Source organism: Anopheles merus, chromosome 2R, assembly GCF_017562075.2.
Source record: "Anopheles merus strain MAF chromosome 2R, AmerM5.1, whole genome shotgun sequence".
Classification (NCBI taxonomy): domain Eukaryota; kingdom Metazoa; phylum Arthropoda; class Insecta; order Diptera; family Culicidae; genus Anopheles; species Anopheles merus.
In genome coordinates, this window is record NC_054082.1 from 9,637,912 (window position 1) to 9,654,919 (window position 17,008).

At 44.8% G+C, this 17,008-nt stretch overlaps 1 protein-coding gene across 10 annotated transcripts in view; it reads right to left on the minus strand.

The window, feature by feature from the left end:
- Positions 1-7,177, minus strand: part of LOC121591155 — a 42,700-nt gene extending 35,523 nt beyond the window's left edge. Inside the window, exons 1-2 of one of the 10 annotated variants that reach the window (XM_041911577.1) lie at positions 7,000-7,177; positions 5,886-6,090 (exon numbers count right to left, since the gene is read on the minus strand). The gene's annotated coding sequence lies outside the window, so the exon portion shown is untranslated. Of the gene's footprint in view, positions 1-5,885 lie in introns of all 10 variants that reach the window. The other 9 variants (XM_041911574.1, XM_041911576.1, XM_041911571.1 and 6 more) reach the window with 9 other exon arrangements.
- Positions 7,178-17,008: the final 9,831 nt, after the last annotated feature.

A 17,008-nucleotide genomic window follows, 5' to 3' on the forward strand; every position in this document is an offset into this window, starting at 1 on the left:
GCGAGTAGAACATTGGGCGAAGGTGCGCATAAAGGTGATGCTGCGCCACCACGGTGTGAAAACAACCTGCTGCAAAAAGCAAGCAGTCAGTCGCACACCTCCGTACCTTTTGTGCCGCTCAGTTCCGCGTGGGTATGATTGTGTATTTATAAAGTGTGTTGTCACTTGATGCCTTCCGCAAGAGGCTGTGTGGCGCGCGAGAAGAAGAATATGCTGTAAGGTGAGCTCTGTTGGCTTCTTTTCGCTCTTGTACTACTCATTTCCTTTGTTTTGTATTGTTTGTTGCTGTTCGTGTCTGCCGCGTGGGATCCATGACAGCAAACGACCAGCAGCTCTTGCGTACCATGAGGCTTGTGGATGTGTTTGAGTGTTTGATTCATTGCTGTGATAATTCCTGCATGCAACAGTATAGGCACTAGCGTACAGGATACTTCCGCTAAGCTTGCAAAAATGGCTAAAAATGTAAATAACCCTTGAATGTGAAAAAACTTTAACTAAAGCGTAGAAAAGTTAAATAAACTGAATCATTATCTTCCATACAGTTTAATAAAACGCATTATCAACATTATACGCGAGAAGTACATAGCAAAACTTAACAAGACTTTGCCACAGTATCTTAAAGTGCGAAGGAAAACGCAACGTAAAATGAAACAACAATTTCCCGGCTGCCAGTGCGGTACGACCGCACCACCGTAGCCAAGGTCAAAAGTATCCATCCAATTCAGCTAAAGCTGTTTTGTCCCACACCGTTTTGTTTAACCTCCAGTGTAAACGGCCTCGCCTTTACAAGCCCTTACCATTGCCACCCTGCGGCTGCGGGCTGACGGGTGACAAGAACAGGACTAAATTGACACATTCCGTAAACGAATTTTCGTGACACAATGCGCGCACCGTTGCGCCATTGTTTGGGGGAAAAGCTGACGCTCACGCTGGGCCCGGGTGATTTCGTGGGCGAAGAACTTCCCGTTCCCGTTGTCTTTTCCCATTGAAACCAGCAGCAGCAGGGTGGCCGGGAGTGGCGTAGATGGCGCAGGGTTAAAAGATTCGCCACCCACCAACACGCCACTCGTGCCGGGTAGGGGAGCGGTGCAATGTTTACGGAAGTGAATGGAAAGCGATCGTTGTGCCGTTTCCGCTTTTGGCTGCTGTGCATTTCATCGCCAGCATTATTTGTTTATTAGTTGCTGTCGAGGATGGTCGCTGAGCTTCGCTACTTATATTGTTTGTGTGTGAGTGTGGTTTTCCGTAAGCGATTGCGTTGAGTAGTAGCGCCAAAAATGCGCAGACTCAAAGTTAAGACAAAGGTCTGTGCGGTGGTGCTACACAAAAAGATTTGAAAATTTAGAATTTACGGAACTACTAGCATATAGGTTATGTTTCAAGATTAAAATAAGTTTCAGTTAAAGTCCGAAAAGACCAAACCAAAGTGACAGCAAGATTTAGCGCTTGTGTCTCATCCAAAACTGCAAAACAAAACCAACAAAATCAGCTAAGTTTAAGCGTAACACATGACAGCAAATATTTGATTCGTTTAAACAAAACCTAGGATTTTGTTTCAGCTTGCTCCGCACCACAGTAACAGCAATATAGAGAAACACAAGCTCTTGCGTTTGATAACTAAGACACAAAAGATTGCTTTGCCTTTTCCATTCCATTACAATGGACAAACAAATGTATCCCAAAAGCGAGCGACAAAGCACTCAGTTCCATCCAGTGGCTGAGTAATTTAGCATCGTCAGTCAGCCGAACAAAAGAAAACACTTGCTTGCACTTGATCAGAATTGGTTTTTGAAGTGAAACTGAAACAGTGAGGTGGATCATCGAAGCCTCGAAGGCACCTTTACGCTGTTCTACGGAAGTGCTACCAACGAAGACAAGGCGCCGTGTGAAGACTATTGGTAGAGCGAATGAATCAGGGAAGGTAAGGAGAAAAATAAGATCAAACTTAAAAGCAGCAAACGAAAATGCACGATTCTTCTTTCTACCATTTTTACAAAGCCATACACACACATACATATAAATACGCTCTTCACAGCGTTGGTGTTGTTTGTTTATTGTGTTGCTTGAGGGGAGTCGCCCATCCATCATTTTGTTGCAGGCAGATATTATTTTTGGCAGCTTCGTCACACACTGCCCTGGCCCTGGGCTGATGATGATGATACTGATGCTGATGATGTTGTTTCGAAGTCGATGGAAACAGAGCAATTAGCGTAGCCGAATGCCTTTTCGGCCTAGCCTTTGAGATGAGCCAGCTGAGAGTGAAACTCGCAAAAGGCAAGCATTGCCAACGCTACGAAAAGACAAAAATCGCACATTCGGCTTGGACGCGCCCAGCAAGGTTACGACGAAAATGTCGGCAGCTGCTAAAAATACATCAAAAAACCGTGCCAGACCGTCAGGGGTGTGTACCGGGTGGCTTATTGTGTAGTGTGATTGGTTCTGTTTGCGAGCTGCCGAGAGTGTTTGATATTTTGTATCGTTTCACGGGCGGAGAGGCTACAGCGTAAACAAAACGGTTTGTAAACTAACAATCCGGCTCGGTAAAATGGTATGTCAAGGAGTTATGTTAAGGAAGGGTGGGAAGTGCTCGTCTAAATATGAATCGTAAAGCGGTTAAGTGTCATAGCCATCCCAAAACAGTTCGTGAAAGTGTGCAAACTGTTTCGAGATAAACATTAGATACGCATTGATATGAAAATTCTGCTCTTGCGTCCTCGGTAATTGTACAATGGCTTGCATAATGACAACTAGGCTTATTCATAACAAACACACTGCTAACTAGGTATGAAATATGTATGAGCCCCGTAAAAAACATAGAAAAATCTATTCTTAATGATCGAAAACCTCACACAACACCTCCTTGTCGCTTATGCCTGGCCGTGAATGCACCTTTAAGCACTCACCCAACCAAGCTAACTGCCCAAGTACGCGTGATGGTCGAGCTCGACCGTTCAACAAATAATGACGATCCAAGGAAGAGGAAAAAAAAGATTATGAAATAAATCGAATTTAAAAACTTTCCCTCATTGCTAATGAAAATTAATGCAAAACTCAACGAACCGCAATGTAAATTAGGATTCATGAGTCGGCAGTTCTGCATTCACGCGTTCACGGGCACACCGGGCGCGCTATGGAATGGGACCAGGAATTCATGAGTTGCCCCCGTAGGGTACGGCACGCTGCCGTCGAGCGAGTGGGTAGTACCATTTTGCCCCCGTGTGACTCCACCGATGGCTGGATGGATGGGTGTTGTTGATCTTAACACCCCGGTTCGGTTTTGGAGCGGGGCGGTGCTGGAATTCATCAACGAAAGCGACTAAGGGAACATGCAAATATGACACTGCGGTGCGTGGGAATGGTTTTCCATCTATAAGAGAAAAAAAACACGATCCTCCCGTGGGAGAGAGAGAGCGGTCTTAGCGTTCATTAGCTAGCAGACGTACTGACGGGTTGGGTTGGGTTCATTTAGATGAAGGGGTTTCGATTTGAGTGTTTGCGGGTACAATCCAATTGGAAGGTAAATGAACATTGACGCAGCTTTGCATTGCCGTTTGGACGCATGGAGCCGTTTTTTGCTGCCTATAATTACACTAATCACGTGTTTTGCTGGGCTTCCCAGTGCAGAAGGGTGCGGTGCTATTGCGCCGATAATTGTCCGACCGGTGGGTCGATAGCAAGTGGGAAGATGTTGGGTTAAAAGCGTTGTTTGGTGGGCATTTTCAAGATAATTATCGAGCGGTCGTAATTACAAGTGTTGTGTCCCGTCCAGGGGTTTGAATTACAGCACAAACTGCAATGTAGTAAGGGACTTTTATTATTTGCGTACCCTTTTATGGTACCATAACCAGTTTCAAGTAAATATTTTATAGAGCTCTGTGGTGTTTCAAATCCAAAGAATTTTTAATGGAGTAAAGCTAATGTTTGTGGATAAAGCTTTATAATCTTGTTCGTAGTAAAAATACATTGCTCGTGTAAAACTCGTGGTCATCGAAAAATCCCTCCCTGCCATCGGTATCAGACGCAAAATGTGTGTACACCATGCTACCCTGCAATCAAGGTGCGATCATAGTTTAACGGGCTTTTCCGTTTTCCACAGGGTGGCAGGTTTTCGCGTGACTAGGCTTTCGTGTTTGATGGTGGCGGGCTGTAGAAAATCACGAAATTGATTAGTTATGTTAGGCTGCCGTTTGATGTACTGAGCCATAAACCACTCAAGTGATAATATGGAAGATTGAGCGCGTATAAGGCACGATAGGCAGCTATTATCGGGGAGGTGATGGACAGTCGATATGTGTGATAAAAGAATGGAGTTGAAGTAGGAAAAACTGAACCAACAGTGCTCGAAATATTTAATAATGTTCAAAAATTTGACATGTCGGTGGCTTGAACTAATTTTCCTCGTTGGCATTAAATAAACTTCCATTGCAATAACTTTTCTCTGCATTTCGGCACCAGACGATAACAAAGCCGCATTGTGCCACGTGTTAAAGATACGCTTTTCGGTAGCTTACTTCAGCCGCACGTGCTATTGTGTACCGAGAATGCCCTGCTGCAAGCGGTTTCAGGGGTGTGATACGGTGAAATGTTACTGCACATGGTAATTTCGGGAAACGTCTAGATGGGTGATGGATGGAAAACAAGCACACAACATTTCGCCCAATCCCTGCAGGCATCGGTGGGGTGGATCGAATGGACCAGGACTGAAAACAAGCCCCAGTGTGGGGCGACCATGCAGTCGGTTCCGACGTGCCGCACCGTAATGGATCGTTGTGCAGCCAGTCACATGGCAAAGGTGGTAAAGAGTCCTTCGGGGTAGCGTCATTATGTGGGAACCGGAAGCAAAAACAACCGGAAACTGATGAGTGGCGTCTGTTGCAACAACGCTTCGGGAACGAATCGACCGTACCGAGCGATATTCACTCCGGTGGCTTTAACGGTAGCTAGCTGCTGGATGCTGGCATGAACACTTTTGACGTAATTTAATATTGCATTATAAGAATTAGGGTAAATTAATAGCGACATATTTTACCGCTAAGAAAATATTGAAATTATTGCCAAACAGGGACAAAGTATTTACTTTTTACAACGAATTACAACAGTTTCAACCTTATTACATGAATTTAGAACGTTAAGTAGAACAGTGCAGATAATTCAATGTCAAACCCACCGAATCTCCGCTTCGGACGGAGCATTGTGCTGAAGGGGGCCGATGGGTTGACACAGAGTACGGAAAAAAAACCCACGCCTCCGTCAGAGAGCAGTGATATTTTTAGACCATCCGAATGATGTGCGATCTTTCGCCTGCTTGAACACAACAGTAGAATCGCGTCAATGTCGCGAAACCGCACGGGAGGCTGGTCACGGTGGAAGGTTTTTCAATTTCCCTCAGAGAGTAGATATTATTAAATTTATGTGGATACAAAATACGAAACAATATGGTGCCTTTTTTACTTTTCAAAACTTTTCAAAACACATATAAAAGCCATCAGTATGTGATAGTCCTGCTTTAGGATTTTTATTCCGTGGAAAATGGAAAATAAATTGCATTAATTCTACCTTAATGCTTTCCTGTTGTGTTTGTAAAATGTATAGATTATTACATCAACATTATTATGCATATACACACACACGGATACACATAACAACGATGTATTTGCCACCATTATCAAGGACGGGTAAGTTTCTGCCTTTGTTTCAACCGTCTCTTTCAGGCTCATGCACTTAAACATGAGCAAGCTGATGAAAATTTAAACTTTGCTGCATTGAAGCTTATTCACAGCCTCCCTGGGTTGAGATTCGTCGAATGTGGTCGTATCGATTCTGGTTTGCTAGTGTTTGTGTGTGTATTTGTATGTTTTTCGGTGCAGTGTAAGGGTAGAACTTACGTCTTCAATGTAGAACCAGCATGTACGCTGCTTGAAACTGCACTGTATTATTCCTATGTAAAGCTGCTCGTTACGGACGGGATAAACATTGCACAAACTGCACCGAACGGTCGCACCACACGGTTTAATTGGATCCACTCATCACATTGCACACTACACACACACACACCACACCAAGCAAAAACACCTAAAATCACCTAATCCTCTGCGAATCAATTGTAAGGATGAAATCCTTTTTCCGACAATCGAACAACGGTTGAACACTTTTACCTATACGCACAAACAAAAGCACACACACTTTTATTGGCGACGAATGGTAGCGGTAGCATCAAGTTGCCAAAAAGAGGGAAACCAGCGTTACACATCCCAAACCATTGTTGTGACACCTCCGTTCACCCTCACGAACCGTGCCACGAAAAGGGTCACACAATAAGGGTCACGAAGCAAACTGGTCACTACCGCATCATCAATCGCAGCCGTCGGCGTATAAGCCTCGCGTCGCACACAAACATCGCAGAGACGAACAGACACACGCACGCCGCTACTTTCACTTTGCCACCATACTGGCACACTGCGGTAAAACTCACTGGAGACAAGCTTCCAAAATTTTCACAGAAGGAAACAAAAAACAAAAAATAATAAAGAGGAAACACCGCAGTGGTACGCGCTGGTGCGAGCTTTCCTTCGGGCAGGCGAGGTTACCGGATCAACTTGTGCTGCGCTGGAAGGGTGGTTTTTGTTCACCGTTTGTTGTTGCTACTGCTTCTTGTTGCACTTCTTTAGCTGGTATTCTTTTTTTCTGTTTTTAGTGTGGGGTGCCTTTCGCAAAACCCTCTGCACGAAAGGCGTCCAACCGTCTGCTGGTTTATCTGCAGTCTGCAGAGTTGGGTTGTTGCGTGCGCGCGCGACAGAGAGAGAGAGCGAGAGAGGGAGAGCGAAAGCTATCCTGCGAGAACGGGAGCAAGATACGCGTCACTGGACCACCGAGCCGAGCGACCTGGAAGCTAGGCAATGGCCACCTCTGGGTCGCCCCGTCGGTCGGCTGGTGTGTTGTTACGCATCGTACCGCGAACGGTGCAGAATTCACCTGAACGACTCAACAAATCGATCGCACCGTAGTGTTAGGGTGAATGTGGGTGTGTGTGTGTGTTGGTAGAGCTGCGACCAAATGCAATCGTTACGATGATGGACCCAAGGTGTACGCGCGCACACGTGTCCGCGTCTAATTGGCACGAGCACACTTTTGCAACTGAAACATTCTGCTCCGATTTTGGTCGGTCTCGAGACTTCAAAATACTGCAACGTCTCCCTGCGTTCCGCATGCTTTGTTTGCGGTCAGCTGAGCTGCGGAAGAGAAACATGCTGACGAGAGCTGCGAGAGCGTTTGAGAGCGAGTGCGCTGGCGGATACGCGCGTACCGGTGAGCGGTGAGAGTAGCGTGCCGTTACGCATCGAGCGGTCGGCATGGGATGGAGGCGCCTGGTGAGTGACTTGCGTTACAAAAAACCGGCACAACAGCGGAACGATGGGACAGGCACTCTAGATATTTTACATTTGCCGGCAAGTTATTTTGTTCCCCCCTCATGGGCCTCCACCCGCACGAGCAGGGGTGTGAGTGTGTGGGTGTGTGTGTATTGCGTTACGTTGTTTTGTTAGCGTATACGGCACGCGTAGTGCCACGCGGTTGGATGAAGAAAACATCGCAGAACCGCTATTTTAAGATGAGCTATTTATTCAGGATTGTTTTCGATGCGCCGGGGGTGAAATTGGTAAGCAAACAAAGATGAAGCTACTTTGCTGGAAAGGGATACAGACATCACCGCATCCTGAAGAGATTTTTAAAACGAACCCATGACCTGATGGTTCTTGTTAAGTGAGATTGATAGGCAAATAAATCAATTTTAGTTTCAATAACCAAATGGAGTCGTATGGATATTTTTTTGTGTTGTATATTTCTTTATGTTTTAGTTTTATTTTAGTGGTTCGTGTTATAACCATTTGTCTGAGAAAATATAATTTTAATCTGAAAATTCAAAATTGATTTATCTTCGCTGAGCCGAACAATTACTCTCCGTTGCTGAAGGTACATTTTAATGCTTTTGCCATATGGGTTCTTTGCTTGCACAAGTCATGCTGGAATTTAGAGCACGTGTGAAAAGGAAGAAAGGTGACATGCCATCTTTTTGCGAAGAGATATTCGGAAAATGTTGATCCTAAAAGTGACACAAAGTGTTATTTTGAACATACCAAGATGTGCTGTGTGGTGCCTGGTTTGGGCGCAAGTAAATTCGTTCCTCTCACTTAGGAGAAACGGAGAAGCTAAAACTTTTTCGAAAAGAAAAAAAAAGCATTTACTTCAAGCTTTTCGTTGGCTACCATTTTGGAAGAAATGTTTCCCCATTCAGATTGAAGCGATACACTTGTTTCGGTAAGCCATTAGGGGGACTTTTGCTGCTGCTGTTTTTGCTAAGGAAAAGAAAACAGCTGCCTTGAGATGGCTTTTCGCTTGGAGAGGAAGCATCGTTCGCTGGCTTCTTGCATGTGCCGTGGGGAAATATGTCATAACACTGACGTCACACTGCTGCAAGCGTACACACACGTTTGGGCGCTCGCCAGTGAGTGTGAGCGCTTCGCGGTGAGCTTTCGGGTTGAGTGTAACTCACAGTTTGAAAGTTGTACGGGAAGGCATTGCTTTAGTAAAACAAAGTACTGCATTTGCTGGAGCGATGAGTGTTGTTTGGGAATAGTTTTTCTCAACTAAATCACCAGTTTTGTGTTTAAGCTCTCCGTAAACTCTCATTTGCTGTTCATCTCTCTCTTGATACCCGATTTGTTCATCATTTACTTGTTTTTAGTCGCTTTTCTCACCGTTTCTCTACAGTGCGACTTGTTTTGGGCACGTTGCTATTATCCTTTCCGTTATTTCCTATCTCTGAAGCGGATGTTTTTCTTTTAATGGGGGTTCCTTCCACGATGCTATCAAAGCTGTGTAGTGTACTATAGACAAAAAAGGTGGAAGATACGCTTAAAGATTGTAATAATATCATCAAAAATGCTCTCGTGCAATACAAAAAAAAGAATCAAAGGCTCAAATATTTTACCAGCCCATCAAGCTAATGATAATGGTCATCAATTAAACAGCATAAAAACATCGCCATTTACTAAAACCATTCTTATTTAACTCTTCAATTTTGCGTAGCTGGTGAAGAAAAAATAAATAAAAATAGCTACCTGTTTCATCCCATTCAAACACTTCCACTGGCCACGATAGAATCCCGTCGATTGAGTTAGTTTCGTGGAAATCGGCTAGAGGTAGTACTTTTACCTCTAGCGCCAAGAAGTTTATGAACTTTCCATTGGCGCACAGGACAGAGATCTGTTTGTTTGTATTCCCTTGGTTGACGTTTTGCTCGTCGCTTTAGCGAGGGGATTCCTAATTGGTGGAAGTTTTTCGACGGAAATCCTTTGCTAAGTGCCATACTTTTCGATTCGGATTGGGTTGAGCAATGGAAATGGGCCGAAGTTCAAGACAGTTGCTCTGCTCGAGTGGTTCAGCAAATTTATTAGCCTCACTTCAGCGCCACTGTTGAATCATTTTCATTATCACTTCAGCTGTGTTTGGGTGCGCTCGCGTAAGGAATATCACCAGCGGCATGACACGCCGGTGTGAGTACGGGGTTTTTTTCCGCCGGCTCCCCGCTAGCTTTTCATTTAAAGCACTTACTGTCTTCCCTTATTGAGATTTTGCTCTCCTTATCCTAGTTGATAGGCTTAGCATGATTGACAGCACAGCTTGGGGTGTGTCAAAAGAGAAAGATTTTGGATAACAAGAAGGAAGATTGCTTCAAATTTCGTGTTTAAAGTCATCTGTTAATAATCGTTTGTGAGAAGCAAAGCCTTTGGCAGGTCGTATAATTCATCAAGGATGACATTAGCTCTGCTTATAACACGTATAAAGCGAAAAATAAGTAATATTTGTTTATCTTAGTAATAATAATACGATAATATTTCAATGAATGTGTAAAGAAAAATAGTTTTTATTGTGAGGTTGTTTTATTTTCATAGACATCATCATCTCTAAATATAGGACAAGAATGGGATGGAAATATCAAGAATAAACATAAAATAAAAACAAAACAATCATGTTTCACCCAACCCATTTACGGACTGGAACAACTGAAGCAAACATTGTATTAGATGAAAGCAACGGTAGATAATTGCATTAAAGTGCTTCGGCTGTGCTTGACATTGAAAACATGGTTTGCGGTCATTGAGTTGTTCAGGGGAAACGAAAGTGGAGAACAATCGTGATGGTATTTGGTTTAAAGTATTGATCGTACAAATACGTTAACCCATTCTATGTACAATGGAACAGTATACGTAGTAATAATATAGTGAATATTTTACATGCACATGCTTTGTTTAAAAGAACCATAGCAATTTGTTTATTATTTGTCCGTGTATAAGTACATACAAACTCAATAATAAAATGAAAACAACCAAATACAATAAGCAAAGTTGAAACCCGGTCCAATATTTACTATTGTTGAAACCTTCCGTAAAGCCAAATGCTATGCAATCACAGAATCTTAGCAGGATATGTGCTTCACTCGAAAGCTGTTTAGAAGGAAACATGAAAGCTTCGTGCTATAAGCTTTCGCTTTAAGGAAAGGAGCTTTTTGACATAATGTCGATCTGTCATATACTTTTGTGAGATTTGCTATTTTCACAATAGATGGTGTTAGCAACAAAGTTGCGCTCTGTTCTATTGTGATAGAACAATTTGATAGCTTTTTTGTATCAGATTTGGTTGTTAACGTCTAATAAAACGGGGTTCCAATGTTTTATTTTTTGCGTTCGAAAACGTTGCTTTTTTTAATGTTTTTATATTGATGGCTTTGTGAGAAAGAGGCTGGTGTTTCTTTAACTAAAAATAGTTTTCATATTTATTATATTTTTAATTATGCTTTTATTCCTTTCGGTAAATAAATTAGCACAGCACTAATATTGGCAGATTGTGTGCACGTCGCTACGTTGTACACAGTTCGCACCGGTAGAAAAGATATCCTGCCAATCATCCAAATCACGATGCCCATCGTTAATGTGACCCTCGAGCGCTCCATCCCGCTGAATGACGCACGGTGCCAAATCTTTGCACTGTCTCGAATCAACTGGTTGTTGATTGCTAGCCTTCAATATGATTGAATTGTGCGTCGTCCTAAAGGTAAGAGGTGTGGCAGGAACCGGTCTGAACTTTCTCTGTACCTTGCTGAGGAAATTCTTAAGCCAATAAGCCTGCCACCGCCTGCTTTGGCACTCGATTAAATATTGATTCTACCAAAAGGGGTAGTGGAATGCTTGGAAAATTGTAAGCGAACGGCCGTTTGGCAAAGCCGGCTAAGCTGTAGGCGAAAATTCGACGGCCGGAAATAATCAGAAAGTCTAATCAATCAATTCGACCTACATCTTTTTGGGCTAGCAGACTGTCGAGCCCGGTGCGGCGACATGATTGAAGAAGTTTTTCAGCGCCAATCAGAGATGGAAACGGATTGCTTTATTGTTTGCTACCGGTTGATGAGACGAAAGGGGTGACCGGGGCTTAATAATGCTGCTCGGAATTGAATCGATAAAAAAAAGTTGGAAACTGTTGTCGATTTCCCCGGAGGCGGTAGGCGTTTCGGGGCGATTTGAATGCGAAATGTTGGCAGCGTCAAAAGGTTTGCTTTGGTTTACAATTATTTCATTGGACTCGTTGGTTCTTTGTTCGAAAACATCGCCCAAAAATGAAATTTTTAATTGATTTTGGATCTAAAACACATTGAAATAATACACAAACAATACAATACACCTTGACAAGGTGCGTTTAATTAATTGTACCACACCTTTGGCAGGGAAAAGTGAAGCCAGTATTACCTCAATTACATGGCCAACTTGCTGAGCAAATTAATTTGCTGCAAGCAAATGGTGGCCCATTCACAGCCGTAACACGACGTACCCTTTTTGGGGGGGAGTGAAAATTGATTCACGACTGGTGCCGATTGCAACAAGCGCTTAGCCGGTATCAAAAACCAATTTATCAGACAATGAAAGCCAGACTTACCATGTGCGCGGGACGTTGGGTGTGTGTTTCTGCCGTTCCTCGGTCCCGCACATGGCATTTAGTCTCGTCTCCTCGGGTTAGTGCCCAACATGGTACCGTACACACAAAACAGCTTCTTTATTTGCTATCGTAAACCGTTGGGGGGGGGGGGGGGTCCATGGTACGATCCTAGCGTGTGCATGTGTGTAATTGTTTGTTTTATTAGTTTAGTCACACCATTCATGCGCTTAATTTCAGCTCACCATTAAAGTGGTTGGCCCCAGTCAGCTAGCAGTTTGTAGCTTTGCCGCACCGAACGTCAAACACGGAGGCTGAACGCTGTTTTGTGAAATGTTTTGCGTTGTTTTATTTAAACACACTTCTCGCACGCACCCTTCGGTCGTGCCACTGCCGTATGGTTTAGCCTTAATCGGAGCCTGCACACTGGGTGCACTCTTGCAGTGCAGTGTGTGTGTGTGCGCTCAATCGGTGACAGTGGATAAGAATGGAGCTGTTAGCGCTGCAACCCGTTCAAGCGTGCCGCTGGCAAAATGAAGCTATAAATTTTCACCATGCACTGGCGTGTGTGCTTGTGTTTGTGTATTTGCGTTTGGTTTGGTTAGCAGGAACATGCAAAATTGGTCATAAATTTGTGGCACCAATAGAGTCATTAGTATCACCCGGGGCGTGTGTTGTTTTAAACCCATTCTTCTAAGGTAGAAATAATTAGGCATGTGAAGTTGTGGAACAAGCTACCGGCGATGCACAAAATGAACGATTTAGTTTTGTTATTTAAAAAAAACTACATATTCAGCATATAAAGCACAACGCTTAATGCAAGAAACGATTTAGTTTATCTTTTTCGCACACACTCCACTGGATTGAGGTTAACAAGCTGTAAAGTTTCTTTTAGAAGCAGATAAAATTGAATGCATCGTCGAGAATAGGGAGTGATTTTCGAAAAAAAAATGCAACTCCTATCATCATCCACCGAGACAAACCTAGCTGCCAACTCGTTCAACCTATCTGATCCCGCAAGCCGTCCCGAATTAAACGTCACTTAAGGCGTGCTATCGCGGCGAGCCCGTGCATCGTTTTGCTGGAAGCTTGCGTGGAATTTTAAGTTTCCGTTCCGTCTTCTGGGCAACGGGCCAAATCTAATGGCGACAAGTTTTGCTCTTCTTCACTCATGCTGCGAGGTAGAGGAACTGCGGGCTACGATGTTCACCCGGCACGCTCAAACGCTGCTGCTACAGTTGGCAGACGTGAAATCGAATTTGTGAGACCTTTTAAATCACTACCACACGCCGTGGGTGGGTAAAAAAGGTGCTGCCGTGAATGAAGCATGCATGGCGCAATTTCAGGAGTTGTAGGTAAAAATAAGCTTTTAAAATTAAAATAATTTTAGTTAAAAATTGGGTTTTTGATAACCTTGGTATAAGCTTGTACAGACATACATTGGCTAATTGGCTTTGGATTACGAATTTAGCAGACAATTTTTCTATACATAAAAAGGATCACCACATACATCAAGGCACGATGAAACAAGCAGTGAGCATATATTATGATTTACCCGGCCTTGGGATGGGACAGCTTACAACTTACTCCAGACGATATGGCGAAAGTTTCAACCTCACATTCATACCCAAGTCGCTGCAAAGTCCCCACCGTGCGGGCAAGTTTGCCACAAATCTTGCGCTTAGTTCGGGGCAGTTGTGTTTCAATGATGATTTATGCCAACCCGCCTGAAAGGTTTGAGGTTTATGGTGTCAGTCTTCATACGGTGAAGAAAGGTCCTGCCACAACCACCTTCCACGCATTGGGTAGAAGAACTTTGCAAGAGGATACGGTCCCGTTCCGTTCGAACCCCATAATCTATGGACTTTGGGTGTTGTGGAACGTCACGGCTCAGAAAAACACACTGGTTGAGGGTAAACCCACCGTGAAGTGAGACGGCGACAGGGCAGGAAATAACGCTCACCCAACAGGGCAGAAGAGTACCCACCCATAAACATCCCCCCGCGCACGAGATTCTCGCCCCCCGTATCGCAGGGCAGAGCGTACTGAACTTAAAAGCTGATAATCACATTGTAAACTCAACAACGTCAACGTTCGTTTTGCCAGTGACTTACGGCACACCGGGCAAACCCGGCAAGGGGCCGGCCGGCTATAGAGCTGTTGCTATAGAGCGTGCCCACACTCGTCAGAGCATATGTTTGCATAAGCCTGACAGCTGGCCGGACCGTGCAGCCCGACTCGCACTGATCTTGTTTGCAGTTCATGCAGAAAAGTCGCTTTCCATCAGTGCACCCCACCGAACGGCACAGGGCGTAGAGAGCGTAGCAAACCCGATGCAAACCGGGGGGGGGGGGGAGGCAGTGCGGGGGATCGCGGAACAGGTTCGCACACCCATGTCGAACACTGTTATTTATGGGGCCGGTTCGAAAAGGGTGACAAAATGTGAATTATGTACTCGTAATCCAATTTGTAAATATTTCCTACCGATTTCCTCGCAGTTTTTCGCGCTGGCCCGGTGGGTAGCGGCGGTGACCGGAAGACCATTTGTCATAGTGTCGAGCCCGCAGTGACCGAAAGAATCATTCGTACAGTGCAATGGAAAATGGAAGTCGTATCAGTTGCAAAGGACTCATCGGTGTAATGATTCGGTTGAAGCCCTGAGCAATTGAGCAATTTTAATACTATACTGACCTTTGACCTTCGGTTGAGGTGGATGTGCAGAGTTGAACTAATGCTGTCCGGTAACAAGCGATAGTTCCGATGACAATTTGGTGCGATCGATCTACTTCCTTAATCGTCCATTTCTAAACACGTTAACGGTCATTTGAAACTGGCTCAGTGCGCTTGGTTTGATGTGCAGATAAATATGTCTATCCTGGAAAGCCCTCCATTTCCCAGCAGCTTACAGGCGGCAGGAAAGCAACCAGTGCCGGCATACTAGCATCCGATAAACGGCAAGCAGACCCGAACCATTTCAGCCAGTTCCACAGTTTGCACAGAGCAGTGCAATGGTTAGATTCTTGGCGCGGTTTTCGTCAGCGGCAAGAATCCGGCTGCTAGCGCCAAGATGCTGCTGAAAGGCAGAGCTCAACAAAAGCCGTCCGCCAGCGTGGGGTGTGGTGTACGCTCGGATGGAGAATGATGATGCAGTTTACGGCTTTTCTCCTTTCTTTTACGACTTCAATTTACATAATTGGATGATCGGCTTGAAATTATATTGATCGTAAAATTCGTTCGTTATTCTTCCCGACGCACTCCCCCGGTGTGGATGCCGGCCCGGGGTTGGGCGCACGTTCGGGCCCGAACCCCAGAATCCGGCAGCCGACCGGCAACAAAGGTGGACAAATAATACAGATTTGTGACAATTGCGATGGTATCATCGAAGGTTGTACCGTCTTCGGCCCCGGGCTGACGCTGAGACCGACGCTACGCTCGCTGAGGGACAAAGAAGGGCGCCCTAGCAAGAGTCGCACACGATTGAGATAGGATACGGATACGGAGCGTTGGAAGAAGTCCGGCTTTTCAAAATTTACTGTCTACGGAACGCGGAAGGAAATCGATTTCGAAGATTTATGGCTTATGGTCCGTCACGAGAAAGCACCTTTTTGGGCGAAGCTGGCTGGTTTTTCTTAAGACGGGGTGGAGACGGCAAACCAGGTACTGAGGAGGCAGTATTTATTGTCCAGCGTGCCATGCATCCTTGCTGTGGACACATGTGCCCGAGTTTTCGGTAGTGTTTTACGATTGTTTTGTAATAATCGCTGGCACTGCAGGAACGGTTTTATGGGAAACGATCGCAATGGATCGAATGGGGATAGAATATATTTGTACATTTCGTGACGCAAAACTCATGCGTCAAGAAATGTGTGTGTATGAAAATAGAGCGTGACTGTAAATATTATTGTTTACAAGAGTATTCTGTATGCTTACTAACAGCAAAGCAACTAAAAAATGAAACATTTTGAAAGACTTATCATTGGTAAAATGGTCTCTTCCTTTTAGGTTTGTTGTGGAGCAAGTGTAATATCCAATAATTACAGGACAATATTTACGTTCTCGTCTGCTGCGTCCGTAATCGACCAGTCACTAGAACTGTCCTTAGCTTGTTAGTCAGGATATTATGGCAAAATTGTGTTTTCCAGACAAGAAAATGGAACAGCAAGAAAAACACTGCATCATCGGCTAGCGAGCGATAAATTTCAATTCCCATCTACTTTGGCATCCACCGTCCCACCGTTGATAAAAGACACAACTTTGTCACTATCTTTTTTGTGCGCTGGTCATCGATACGGTTCCGCCAGCCGGTAATCCTTTGCCCGGTACCCCATGCCCATACCGACCACGGAGCGCGTTCAACCCAAACTCAATTATTGTGTAATAATAATCTCACTCGCCGGAAAACGTTTGCGTGCATAAAATGGCGATAATTTACAAACTTCCTCTCGGGCGGCTAGCCTCGAGCTATCGCAGCGCTCATGTGCTGACCACAGCGTTCAGCGTTCGATGTTTCATCCCGGGCCGGCAGCATTCGCATTTGGCTTATCCGCCACGTTTCCGGTTCCGGCACGGTTCCGGCCCGACGCGTCCGAATGAAATTCCGGTAAGCATCAGGGCACGGTGGCGTCTATCTTACTTCTTGCAGCTGTGGCACGAGGTACACATTTTTGCACACTCTCTCCGAAACTCACTCTTGATCCTCGAGCGGGCGAAGTTCTTTTCGGGGTTCTTACACACGACGAGACACCAGGCCGGGTTGTGATTGCTTGTGACCAAATCATCATCATCATCATCATCATCGTTATCTACTCGTCGCGAGGAAGTTTCTCCCATATTCAGCCTGGTGAGCGTGTTTGACTTGCCAGGATCCTGATCCGGCGCTGCAAAATGAAGTTGCTCACGACGACCGTAACGGCTCAAGATGGGTGCGATGGCGCGGTTGAATACCTCCGTTTGGCACCGCCGTCGCTGTCGTTGCCGGCTGCCATCGTTGGCAGCTTACCAAATATCCGATCAGACCACGAAAAAT